The sequence below is a fragment of the Dasypus novemcinctus genome, chromosome 2 (genome assembly GCF_030445035.2).
Source record: "Dasypus novemcinctus isolate mDasNov1 chromosome 2, mDasNov1.1.hap2, whole genome shotgun sequence".
In the NCBI taxonomy this organism is placed as follows: domain Eukaryota; kingdom Metazoa; phylum Chordata; class Mammalia; order Cingulata; family Dasypodidae; genus Dasypus; species Dasypus novemcinctus.
Window position 1 is genome coordinate 5,698,398 of NC_080674.1, and position 14,254 is coordinate 5,712,651.

A 14,254-nucleotide genomic window follows, 5' to 3' on the forward strand; every position below is an offset into this window, starting at 1 on the left:
AATAATAAGGGCTAATATTTATTTAATGGAGTCCCAGGAGAAGAGAGAGAGAGAAAAAATGAAAGCAAAATAACACACCTAATTAAACCAAAGCTAAAGATAAAAATCATAAGGCTGTTACTATCTCTGAAACAACTGGGTTGAGGCCTGAGAACAATAGCAAAAATAAAAACCAGAACCATTGGTAATCTTCATTGTGCTGATGTAAAATAACTGACAACCTAGGATTCAATCCCTAACCAAAATACTTTCTAAAATGAAGGTAAAATATGGGAATTTTGAGGCAAACAAAAATGGAGAAAATTTAAAACCAAAAGAACTGGTCTGACAGAAATTCTAAAGTGTGGTCTTTAGGCAGAATGAAATTGATTTTAGTATGAAAGGTCAGAGAGGCCGGAAGAAATTCCGTGCAATGAATAGAGAGAATATATGAGCAGATCTAAGTAAATGTGAGCATACAACACACTACCACTAATCTTTTGTGGTGTTTAAATATGAAAAGATTTAACATGTATAAAACAAATATAACCTTGAAAGGTAAATGAAGTTAAAGTGTTCAAAAGTCCTTGCATTGTCAGGGATGTATCAATTAGCATTAGCATTTAAAAAGTGAAGGATGTTGTAATCTCTGGGGTATTTCCCAAAACAAGTGTATCAGTTAACTATTGCTGCATAACAAGCAAGTCCACAACTCAGTGGCTTAAATAAAAGTCATTAATTACTACTGTGTATCAGTGTTTGACTGACCTAGCCAGGCTCGTCAGGGCAGCTCAGCTTTTGGCTGTGGCAGAAGCTCAATGGTCTGCTTCTCTAAATTTTTGGGTTTGTGGGACAGTTCTGTTTCATGTGTCTCTCATCCTTCTTGATCCAGAAGGGCAATCAGTGCTTACTTATCTTATGAAAGTACAAGCAGAAATAAACAAAGCCTCTTAAGACCAAGGCACAATTGGCACAATTTCACCAAAGCAAGTCACTTGGATGAAACAGATTTCAAGAGGTAGGAAAGTATGTCTCATCCCTTAGTTGGAGAAACTGCAGAGCAAAAGGCAATGGGTGTACATACAGGGAGGGCTGAAGAATTAGGCCCAATAATGTAATCTGTCGAAGATGGTGAAAGAGTGAATAATGTCCACCATAACAAAGAAAAAATGGGCTGATAAAATTAGTAAATTGAGAAATAAATAAAAAAAGAAGGGAGAGATTAAGAACAGACAAATAATTGGTCAAATAGAAAGTACCTAGTTAAGATGATACATTTAAAACCAGATATTACATAGTAAGCTTTTGGACTAACTGTTCCAATTAAAGACAAAGATAATGAGACTAAGTATAAAACAAAACCCAACTATTTGTTGTTTTCAGAGGAACAGCTAACACATAAGGGTGCAGAAAGATTGAAAGGTCAAAGAATGAAATACTGCTGATATATTAATAGCTGTGTTAGTATCAGAAAAGGCAAGCTTTTGAGCAAATGCACTAGCAGAAATGAAGAGTGATCACTTAAAACAATAATGTGTTCATTCCCCATGAAAATATAAACCTGAAATATTTATACATGTAATACCATGACTTCAAGGGAGACAACCACATAATTATAGGAAGAAATCGACAAATTCACCAATCTACTGGGACATTTTAACAAAGCATTTTCATCAGCTGAATAGATAAACAGACCAAAAATTCATAAAATATGTAGAAGATTTAAACTCTAAAATTAAAAAAAATGGCCTAATGACCAAATATAAAACAGTTCCTTCACCAAATGCAGAGGCACATTTCTTTTTACAAGCTTGCACCAGTTGTTTACAAAAGTTGACCCAATTATGATCCATAAAACAAGTCTTAAAGAATTGAAATTACATAGCATAGGTTTTTTGACTACTATTCAATTAAACTAGAAATCAATAAAAATATATAACTAGAAAATTCCCTTAGATATATATTAAGAAACACTTAAAAACTAATTATTTAAGAAGGAACCATAATAGAAATTAGAAAATATTTTGAATTGAAAGATAATAGAATACCATATATTAAAACATGGGATTCAGACAAAGTACAGCATAAATAGAAATTTATCACTTCAAATAAATAAATTAGAAAAAAGCAAGGCTAGTTATACTTACTTAACTAAATATAAAATGAGGATTTTGAAAAAATAATAAATGAGCCCAAAGAAAAGAGTAGAAAGGAACAATAAATATAAAAGCAGAAAATAAGAAGCAAAAAAAAAAAAATACACTTTTCTTTACAGTATAAATGTTAGTACTTGATTCTTTGAAACTATTAATAAAACTGATAACACCCTTGAGAGAATGATGAAATAATATCAGTAATATACCTCCTCCATCATCCTGGGATTATATACTGCTATGAATAATATCAGTAATGAAAACCAAAGGAGTATCAGTACAGATATAACAGACTTTAAACTTGTAAAAATTGTAAGAATAAAAGTATGCCAATACATTGGAAAACTTAAGAGATACAGATATTTCCTAGAAAAATATAACTTAGAAAGCTACTTAAGAAGTAGAAAATATGAATATTCCTTTTCTTGAGTTTGTATTTATTTGCTAATAATAGTCAAAACCTGGAAACAACCCAAATGTCACTCAATAGTAATGGATACATCAAATGCACCATATCTGTAGAATGGAATACTTTAGAGAAGACAACATGAATGAATTACAGCTTCATATACCACCTTAATGGATTCTATTCTGGAACAATTGTGATTAGTGATGGAAGAAAATGTAGCATTAATGTGGAGAAAGTGGCCACGGTAGCTGCTGAGGGCAGGGAGAGGGAAGAAGAGATGTGATGTGGGGGCATTTTCAGGACTTGGAGTTGTCCTGGGTGGTGCTGCAGGGACAGTTACTGGACATTGTATGTCCTGCCATGGCCCACTGGTGGACTGCGGGAGAGTGTAAATTGTAAAGTGGACCACTGACCATGTGGTGCAGCAGTGCTCAGTGATATATTCACCAAGTGCAGTGAATATCCCAGGATGATGGAGGAGGTTGTGTTTATGGGAGGAATGGGGTGATGGGGGAAGGGTGGTATGTGGGGACCTCATTTTTTTTAATGTAACATTATAAAAAATAAAGACAAAAAAAAAATAATGTTGAGTAAGAGAAGAGAGATGCAAGACACTCATTTATGATTCCACTACAAGAAGTTCATAAACAGGCAAAGCTAAGGATGTAAACACAGCAAGTGTTTGCCTTGGAGGTCAGGATCGTGATCATCTTTAGGAGGAAGGGAGGGCCTGTGGCTGACGAGGAGTATGTGGAGAACCCAGGAGGGGTGGCATGTTCAATTACTTGACTGTGGTGTTGACTTCAAAATCATTCCTTACACTGCACATTTGTGAATAATGAACTTTTCTGAATTTATGTTATATTTCATCAAAAGGTTTGCAGAGTATGCCATGGGTAAAGCACTAAAAGAATAAGGGCGAAATAAAGGCACTGTGAGACATTATAAAACTGAAGTATTTGCTACCAACAAACCAGGATATTCTAAAATGGCACCTGAGACGGGATGAAAGTAATTCCAGTTGGAAGGCCTGAGTTGCAAGAAGGAAGATGAACAAAAGTAGCAATTACTTTTTTTTGTAAAATAAATACAGTTTGATTACAAAATAATAACAATAGGGATTTGTGGTGCTAAAATAAATTTCTGGAACTTAAATACACATTGACAATTGCACACAAGTCATAAGGAATGTGACTCAAATTAAAGGTTCTAAAGTTGTATTGTTCACTAGGAAAGTAAAGATACAAATTGACTTTAGCTGTTGATAAGTAAGCATATTACAATCTCTTAGGGTTACCATAAAAATGGTAGACATGAAGCATGTCTACACAAATAGAAAAAACTGAATTGAGGAAAATGCAAAAAGGAGGGGCAAGAAACAAAAGATGGGGAAATAGTATGAAATTAGACGGTAGAAATAATATATCCAAATATACTGCTAACTATAAAACATGGATCAAAACCTCCATTTTAAAGACAAAGATAGTGAGATTGGATTAGAAAAACCAAATTCAACTTTTCACAAAAACATGTCAAAACATAGTAAAAGGATGGGGAAGTTGGTCTGCATAAATCTGACCCATAGGATGCCAATGTGGCTAAGTTAGTACCAGTCAACGTGGAATTTAAGGCCAAAAGATTGATAAAGATGGTCATAGCACAATGATCAAATAATCGTTGAAAATAATTAAATAATCAAAGAAAATGCACTAAATCTAAACCTTGACATTGAATGAATAGCTTTCTTCATTGCTAAGCAGCCTATTCTCAATGACCAAAGCCGAAACCAAAGCCAAGAAGGGAGTTCTTCGGTGGCTAGGAGAAGTGTTTTTCCCTTGCACCCATTTGAATACGGTATGTCAGCACATAAAGTATTAAACAGAAAGATCCTGGCCCAAATGAGCCCTTCTGAGTGAGGTCGCCCAGGAGGGGGCTTGCGGCACGGCTGCGTTAAATGCCCGGCAACGGGACAGTCGCAGTACTTGGAGTTCTTTAGGTTCATGCAGCATTCGTTTTAAGTGGTATTTACTGAGGACTGTTACTTGCCAGCACCAGTCTAGATACAGGAGGTGCAGCTGGGACTAAAAGACAAACTCGCTCTACACGGCGTTTCCATCCCAAGAAGGGAAGATAGACAATAGACGAGAAGATGAAAGTTAGACCTAAAGTAGGGCAAACAATGAGAAAGGCCAAGGACAGCAAACAGGGACGAGGCGGGGGTTCTAAATTCACAAAGCGGGGCCAGAGAAGGTGGCATCTGAGTTGAGATCTGGTCGAGGTGAGGCGACAAGTGTGAGAAATGGAAGGAGCCTTCTAGGCCGAGCAGAAGACAGAAGTCCTGAAAGAGGAGCTCGCCTGCCACGTCCAAGGGACCCAGAGGGACAGCGTGGCTGGTGTGGAGAGCAGAAGCAGAGGCATTAGTGACCCCAGGTAAACCACAGAGGGGAGCTAACAGCACAATTAAAAAAAATGTGCTTTCATCAGTCGTAACAAATGCACCACACCAACGCAAGGTGTTCCTAATAAGGTGGTATATGGAATCCTGCATTGCATGCCTGATTGTGTGTAAAGCCACAGCTTCTCTAAAGAAATTAAATAGAGGAGACTGCTATCAATAAAAAAAAGAATGAAGACGGGTGGGCCGAGAGTCATGGGTGGAATGGCACGCAGGTTTCACTCTGAGGGAAGTGGGGATTCACAGGATTTCGAGAGGGGAGAGGCATGCTCTGACTGCTGTGCCACGGCGTCATGCTGACTGCAGGTTGGAAGAGAGCCTGGAAGAGCAGATGTGAAAATTAAGAAGACGAGACGGTGAAGGCTTGGACCAGCGGCTCCCAGAGGAAGTGGTGAGAACTGATAAGATTTGGAAAGTCGTTTCAATAGAGAAGCAAGTTTTGGGTGCAAGATTGGAAAGTAGGCATGAAAAAAGGAAAGGGCCAGGGCTGTTGTTATAGGTAGGTCCCGGAAACACAGGCTCTAAGAGCTGGCAGGACCACTGCTGGGCAGAAGGAGAAGGTAAACCGAGAGGCATTTGCAGCGCCCCTGCTAGGGGCGCTGGAAAGAGGAGCCCTGCTGAGTTAACAGGCCCTGACGCCCAGGTCAAGGAGTCCTTGGATACCAGGGAGCTCTCTTTGGGTGAAGATGCTTCCCAAAATGGGGCTCAGGGGAGGGAGGGTCAGCCACCAGCACTGCCCGTGAAGGGGGTGTGGGCAGCACCGCAGCGTCCCCTCCCCAGAGGGCAGAGTTGCCATCGGTTTAATTGGGGAAAGCTTCAAAATGAGTTTGCTTTGTATGGATTTTGTGTGTTCTCTATAGCATATTTTTTCAGAAGCCTATTTTCTTTTCCTGGACAACAAGGTAATTGACAACAGCCCTAGATGGACCATAATTACTTTTAGTGTTTATAAATCACAAATGAAGGGGAGAAATATGTCGATCTAATTATTTTTAATGAGAAGGCAGATTTAAAATTACAGAGGCTCATTGTGTCAGAATCAGAATAATGATAGGAAAAGGGGACAGGTCCTGATAGTGACAACACCCCTAACTTAAATGGTATGAAAGAATCGGTGGAGCATTAGGTGTAAATGATGAGTAATCTCCTTTGCGGGGAATACGGGTAACTTTTTATCATGTTGTTTTTCTTGCATATGTGCAAATAAATTGCTATCTAACTTGTAGATGAAGAGATAAAAAATGTTATTAGACCATATCTTATTAGTTTGTCTATGTTCTAATTTTATCGTCATTTTGTGCTTTGGATAAATCCACTGACTTCAAGTTTTATGGGCTTTTAATTGAACTATAAAGCTAAATTGGTTTTTGAAAATAATTTCTAAGTAATTGCTATTTGATGAGTTTCGCATTGGGCAGGGCCAGCGCCTATTTATTTTACCAAAAGTGTTCAAAATAGATAATTTACAGGATTAGTTTATTCTTTTTTATTTTTGCAGGAATTTGGATGACACAGAAAACCACACATATGCTGATTAAGACATCTCTTTGAGTGTTTTGTGTGACCCAAAGCCAGTGGGAGAGCGTGCTGTGCTCAGCCCCTCCGTGCCCGAGGCACAGAGCAGGGGTCTTTGCTCCTCACTCTGGGCACCCTTGATGCAAGGTTTAAGTTTTCTGCTTTTCAAGTTTCTCATCAGTCTAATCTGAACCTATTCCCTTCGTGGATCAAAGAATTGAAGGAGGATGAGTAATACCCGTGACTCATTTTTGAGGAAACACATGAAAATTTCAAAACAAACATAGGCAGAGGTAAATGTTGAAAATGGTTTAGGTGCTGAGCTACGTAGCTTTTCTTTTCAGAGCAAGCACCCCAAGGTGAGCCTCACGGTACTTGTAATTCTTGTCCACAGTGGAGACCAGGTGTTTTTTGGGGGGGCTGGAACTCCACAGGAGAGTGCAGGAGTCACAGAAACGAAGGGAGATGACCCAAGAAAAACGGAGCAGGGGCATTTGCTGGCTGCAGGGGTTCATGTGTGGGCTATGGAAGGTTCCACGGTTACCCTAAGGAAACCTTTTTTTGGTAATTGGCCTACCTTTTGTCTTTACTCCAACCCTGGTTAGAAGAGAGGCTTTAGGACATGCGGAGGCATGTGGTTTGCAGGGTGACCTGGAATTTGTCCCTCTTCACGGACGTTAGTTTTCAAGGACGTTCATTTTCAGGGTGGCAGAGACCTGAAGTACTAAAGATTTTGGGAATGCTAGAAAGAAGTGTGCAGGAAAGACTGAAAGACGGGACCCTCAGGCACTGGCTTCCTTCCCCTCCTCCTCGGGGGCACGTGCAAATGTCAAGGGAGCCAGTCACCAGCCAAATGCGGAATGTTGGGAAAGAGGGTGGGTCTTGTCCAGCTGCATGCCGAGGTGAGACACCGAGGGTGGGCGCTGCGGAGGAGATGCCGGGCTCTCCAGCCACAGCCATCCCGCTAGAGGCAAGAGGACCCAGGCCCTGGAGGCCCGCACGTTGGCCCCGCGTGAGGGCCCTCCTGATGACTCAGACCCAGGGAGCACTGCTGGGCTCCTTCCACCTCGTCCAGCCTCTGGGGGAACGCCGGAGACCACCTGCTCCCGTGTCCTGGCCTCCATTGCTCTGGGCTCTTGTGCTTTGAATCAACATCTCCAAGCCTTTGTGTCCTCCCAGGCAAAATGGCAGAAACGATAGAGACATATATAGAAAAATAGAAATAAGAGCCCTTCTTTTTTGTTGTTGTTAAATGCTTAATAGTGTTAAGTAAATGTGAGCTGTTATTGTAATTGACCTTTTGGCTCATGGACAACATCTGTATTTCCACTAAAAAGGTGTGAGAAGAACGGAGAGGAGATGGAGCTCCAGTTAATAGGAAGTTATTTGTTGATGGTTTAAAAAAAAAATTGTTTATCCCCCCTCTCCCCCACCAGTTTTCTCATCCATCTGCCTGTTGTTTGCTCGCCTTCTCCAGGAGGCACGTGAACTGGACCTGGGACCTCCCACATGGGAGGCGAGTGCCCACCAGCCTGAGCTATATCTGCTCCCTGTGGGCTGCAGAGTCTGCTGGCTTGTGGTGCCTGTGCGTTGTGGCAGGTGCAGCATCTAGCTGGCTGCAGTCGATGCAGCATCTGCGCATCTTCTTTAGGAGGCACTGAGACCCAAACCTGGGACCTCCCCTGTGGTTGGCAGGTGCCCAATTGGTTGAGCCACATCCACTTTCCTGTTGATGGTTTTTAAAATGGATTTAAGTTTGTGGGGGTAATTATCTGCAGACCAGAGAAAATAAGTCAAAGAGTGGAAAATAATCAACACACATCAATGTCCCTGGTTTCCATGAAGATTCCACTGGAAGTTGCTTTCCATTTTGTTGGGTTTTTATAATTGTTTGTAGAAGACAGTCAACATTGTAGAGGGAAGGAAATGTGTCAAGGTTAGAAAACTGTGCTTATTCCATGACTTTGCAATCAATCTAAATAGAGTATCATTCACACATTCATTCATTCATTCATTCTGGTGTTCAAACTGATATGGTTTCAGGTCCAGGCCAGACAGTGGGCAGGAATGGGCAGGTAAACAGATGTGGGCCCCACCTTCTTAGAACGTCTTGTCTAGTGGAGAGCCTGATTAAATAAGTGATGTGCACACATGTAAATAAAGATTATGACAGATGCTGTGGGTTAAAAGCGTGAGATACCGTGAGCGAGGACAGTGGTGGAGCTGCTGTCCTCCTCCGGGTGAGTGAGTGACGGCTTCCTTGAAGGCTTGACCATTCGACCAGCTCTTGAAATTCTTATAGGAGAGAATAGAGCAAAGGATGGGCTACGAGGACCAGATGGAAAGAGGATGTGATGGCTGGACTGGGTGGGGAGGGGGTGAGTAGCCAGAGATGAGGCCCGATGCTGGGCAGGGGCCATGGCCAGGGCTGCCCCCGGGGATGTCATCCAGGGCCATGGCAAGCCTCTGATCAGCCTTACGGAGTTGATGTGGCCAGACCTGTGTTTTCCAGAGGTGGCTGGTGGCTGCATGGGAAAAAAGGGGCCAGAAGAGGAGATTCCAGGGCTGAGGCCAGTGCCCAGGTGCCCGGACAGCTGTGCACGGGTGCAGCCTCGGGCTTGGGCATCCACCCCGAGCTTCTGGTTCCTTCCTGGAATCCAGGTCCAGAAGTTGGACTACAAAGACTGAGCACTGGCTTTCTCCTTACCAGTGATGAGACCCTGGAGATGCTGCTCAGGTTTTCTCATCTTAAAATTTGAATTTATAATGCCATAAAATTTTGGGGGGAGGAGTGAAAAAAAAAGTAATCAGTGTAAAGTCAAATGCACAGATCTTGGCACATTGTAGAAAACTGGTAAGTGTGGCATGATCTGGAATATAGAAGGAGAAACGAAGCATGAACACACCAACTGTGTTTGAAAGCGTGGGTGGGTTTTCAGAGTCTAGGCTTGGACACCGGTCTAACATGGGTGATTTATCATGGACTTTTCTTTCTGAAGGAGAGTTTAGCCTGATTTATGCTTAATTGCTCTATGAAACTATAATACGTCTTAAAATAGCCATGAAAATAAAGCAGTTGGGGATTTTTAGTGATGTCTATACTTGATTTTAAATGCTGATTTAAATTCTGTGCTCCATATCAGTTCCTGCAATAAAAAGTTTTTTTTTTTAATGCTAGCAATATCCTTTACTGCTGAGCACTTGTATATAATTTTATTCCTACTTGCTGAGAGGAGTTAATAATTCCACTGGACAGTTGAAGGAGGAGAGAGGTTAAGCGACTTGATAAGAAGTGGCAGATCTGGAGGTTGAGGTGGCTTTATAAGTAGGAGGAGAGTGTTAGCGTCAACACACAAGACTGGCCAAAAGTCCCCATAGCAGAGCCGAGTCCTAGAGCTTCCCGAACAAGTCACAGTCGCCTACCTGCTGACCTGAAATAGGCATTCGTAAACACCAGGTGGTGGTTTTTATGACAGTCTTATTTTCCTTCTAGAATAAGAATTTCAGTTTCACAAAAACGACCCACCTTTGACTATTTGAACATTTGTCTCCATTTGGGTTTGTGTTAAGCATCCGTGATAGAAATCCACACATGCATCTAGGTTTATGGAGCAGACATTCTTTTAACTAGGAACTGCTCTGTTGCATGATATTTGGAAACGGGCATTCATGTTCGCAGGGGCTTGTCTTTTTCAATAAGCTTTTTCCGTGAGAACACAATCACAGAAATTATTCAGAGGTAGGGACCCAAATCCTGGCTTGACTAAAGGCTCCGGATCCATCAGCTGGATAAGGAGAAATTGAACAGAGTAGATGCACAGGGGAAGAGATTTATAAAGAAAATGGGAGGAATATACTTGGGGTCTACATGCCTATTCCTTCCTCAGCAAAACAGAACACCCGATTTTGTCATCCCAGCACTTTAAAAAGTTCCAGGTGAGGTTAGAAATTACCCATCATCTGCATACCACGTAAACACAAGGTGACCTTACACACTCCTGCTCCGTGGCTGTCAACTCAGATTACCACCAGCCTGAAGCCTTGCCCTGTGGCCCATCGTCAGTGGTCACCCCCTCCGTGCGGAACACACAGGGCAGCCCCTCTGGGAAACAGCAAGCTTCACGATGCGCAAAAGAAATGCTAGTGGACCAGCAATGGTGGTGTTTTGTTTTTTTTCAATCATGTCTTCAAAAAAGTTTTAGGTCACAGTAAAGTCACATAGAGAACAAAGGGGACTCCCACATACCCAACATCAAACACTTTCCCCCTTCCCCGGCTGTGATCTTTTTACAGGTGGATGTTAAATTTGCTACTAGTGATGTACAGATACTGAAGCATAGCTACTAAACATGGTTCCATTATGGTTGACATTATGGCTGACATTTTAGACGGTACACTTGAATAAATTTTTGACTACATTATGGTTTACAATGGTTGTTTTATAAACATAGTCTATTCATGTTTCTGCCCATCAAAAGCCACAGAGCATACCTACTTATTCCAGAAAGTGAGCATTCTCTAAGTGAGCAGGTGTTTTCCAGCCAGGCTTAAAAATAATCATTGAAATAGTGTGAAGTTATGGTTCCCATACCATTTATCGATTCTTCCGATGTCCATAAGTGACATTTTCTTGTCTATGAAAAGAAGAAACTCCTTAGTTACCTGGCACAACTGGGCAAAGAAACATAACAGGTCATGAGGTTTCTGGACATCCTTTTAAGCATAATCCCCCATTTTTCATCGCATTGTATGAAAATATTTGTGAGCCATATTAAATATCTTCCTGATTTCTTAAACTGAATATTCTGTGTTTGACAAAATGATTTCCTTTGCCAGGTGTGACATCCCTATGAACATCAATTGCTCGATTTTTCTATCCATGCGGAAAGCATAGGGCATTTGGCTGAATCTTTATTGTGTCTGGGACATGCTAAGAATAAAAACAGAGTTTTATCAGTTACAACTTATTTTTTGTCATTTGCAGTTTTTCAGAGAGTTTGTATGGGAACATTTGCAACTGCACGACCTACTGGACCAGCTATCCTTCTTATCTCCCCAACTAAATTACTAAATCAGACACCCAACCGGCCTTCTCCCCAGTTCCCTTTTATACTCCAGAGTGTATGCCAATGATGGAGAGCTCAGAGGCTTTCAGCATTCTTCGTGCTGCCGGCAGCAGGGCTCCTCTTTAATCCTGCAGGATTTCTTTCCTTTCACACCTGTCATGCTGTCGGCTGATAGAATGTAATGAAGCCAGGGTGTCTGTCTCAGCAGTGGGGCAATTTCTACAGTCCGTATTTTCTATTATACTTTACTCAAAATCATCATGCCTAAGTAGAGGATAGTTTCACAGATATAATAGTCCTCACTTTTTCTAAGATCTTCTCAAAGTGTGTACTTTGAATAGAAATTGAAGTCCACGCAGCATTAAAGAGCCGTCTTTTTTCTCTCACCGTACAATCTAACATTTCCCCTTCTAACTGCATTCCGATATATATTTCAGTGCTGTTAACTAGAGTCACAATGTTGTGCTACCATCACCACCATCCATTATCAAAACAGGATAAAATATTTTAAAAATCCATGAAACTACCCTACACAAGCAGTAAACCCTAAGCTAAACCATGGACTGTAGTTAATAGTACAATTACAAAAATGTCCTATCATCAATTGTAAAAAATATTCCACATTAATGCAAAGGTGGTATCCGGGAATCCTGTATTTTATGAATGATTGTTCTGTAAACTCAAAACCTTTCTAATAAAAAAATTTTTTTTTTTAAATCTGCCATTTAGACTTTGAATAAAAGGGGAAATGGTAAAGACAAATGAGTTTATATGGATAAGAGTCTTCAAAAAAGAGTTAGGAGATCATCTGAGGGGTCACGCTTATGCACATCTCAGCAGGATCCCAGAGACAGCCCACGTAGATACAACCCCAGGTACTGGTGCTCCTGAGGGCTACAGAGACACCCAGGTCCTACAGTCATGGCAGATGGCTCTGGAGTTCATCTTGTCAGTGGGCCCTACTTCGGTATTTGTGTTCCTGAGTGTGATGAAGTTGGACTCAGATGTGACCCTTCTACACATGCCTCCTCTGTCACTTTTACTGAACCTGTGGTTGATGCTGGGGTTGGTGTATGCTCTGGAGACTTGAATCTCTGGACTGGCCATGTGCCACCTGGGCCCTGAGCCTCAGCAGAGTTATAATTCCTACTCTTCAGTTTGTTGGACTTACCCATGTCAGCTGGCAGAGAGGTGAGGATGAGCCAAGAGTGCCTACAACTGCAAGCAGGAGAATCACATCCATCAACCATGTGGGATCTAAGTCCCGTCTTGATATAGACGTGGAGTGGACATTGCCATCCCATGGCCCACAGGATGGAGGAATAAAATATGGATTAGAGTGACTTACTGGTATTCTACTATAGAATGATTGTGTCTAGCAATGGGAGAAATTGTAGCATTGATGTGGAAAAAGTGGCCACGGTAATTGCTGAGGGCAGGGAGAGGGAAGAAAAGATGTGATGTGGGGGCATTTTCAGGACTTGGAGTTGTCCTAAATGATATTGCAGGGACAGATGCTGGACATTATATATCCTGCCATAACTCACTGAGTGGACTGGGGGAGAGTGTAAACTACAATGTAAACTATAATCCATGTGGTGTAGCAGTGCTCCAAAATGTATTCACCAAATGCAATGAACGTGCCACAATGATGAAAGAGTTTGCTGATGTGGGAGGAGTGGGGTAGGGTAGGGTGTGGGGTATATGGGAACCTCTTATATTTTTTAATGTAACATTTTTTGTGATCTATGTATCAAAAAAAGGCAATTAAATTAACAAAATTTTTTTAAGTAAAAAAAATCTGCCTTTTAAAGGACACTGTATGTCAGAATTTCTGGTAAGGAACAGTGCATAATGAACTAGCAGTCGCTTTAAACCTTTTGTCAATGTTTTGATTCAATACTAATCAGCTCTAGGATATACCTAGTTTGCATCAATGAGATCCTGTGAGAGAAAGGAAGAAGATAATACTATCTCCAGGCACCAACTCTATTTCTTGGGATGAATTCTGTTATGATGCAACAATAGCAAGATTCACGCTCCTTTGATAGGACTTCGGTTCTGAAAGAATCTTTCACTGCAGGCAAAACATGATAGAACCAGTGGAACTCAAAGGAGTAGGTAAATATGAACACTATTGGGGTCCCAGAATGCTACATGCTCTGGTCTCCAAAGTTTGATTTATGGATTAAAAGCAGAAGGAAAAAGCATTCTACATATTCTCAGTTTGGTTAAACCCATAGACACCCCTTGTTTGGGTAGGTAGTTCTCCATACAGAGTCCCTGCATGGGCACCAGGGCACTCAGAACACAATGAGCCCTTTGTTTCAATCTCCTGGGGCTGCTATAACAAAGGATGACAAACGGGGAGGCTTAAGCCAACAGAGGTTGACTTCCTCCCAATCCTAGAGGCTCATAGTCCAAAGTCAAGGTGTGGACAAGCTCGCTTCCTGTAAAGTCATAAGGGAGACGCTGCTCCATGCCTCTCTCTCGGCTCCGGACAGTGTCTTGCTGGAAATCCATGGAGTTCTTCACTCTCATCTGATAGTGCTCTCCTCACTGCCTGCATCCAACTTTCCTCTTCTTTTCAGGGCGTCAATCATATTGGATTAAGGACCTACCCTTTTCCAGTATGACCTCATTTTAACTCTCCTGCTTCCACCTGTAATGACCCTAC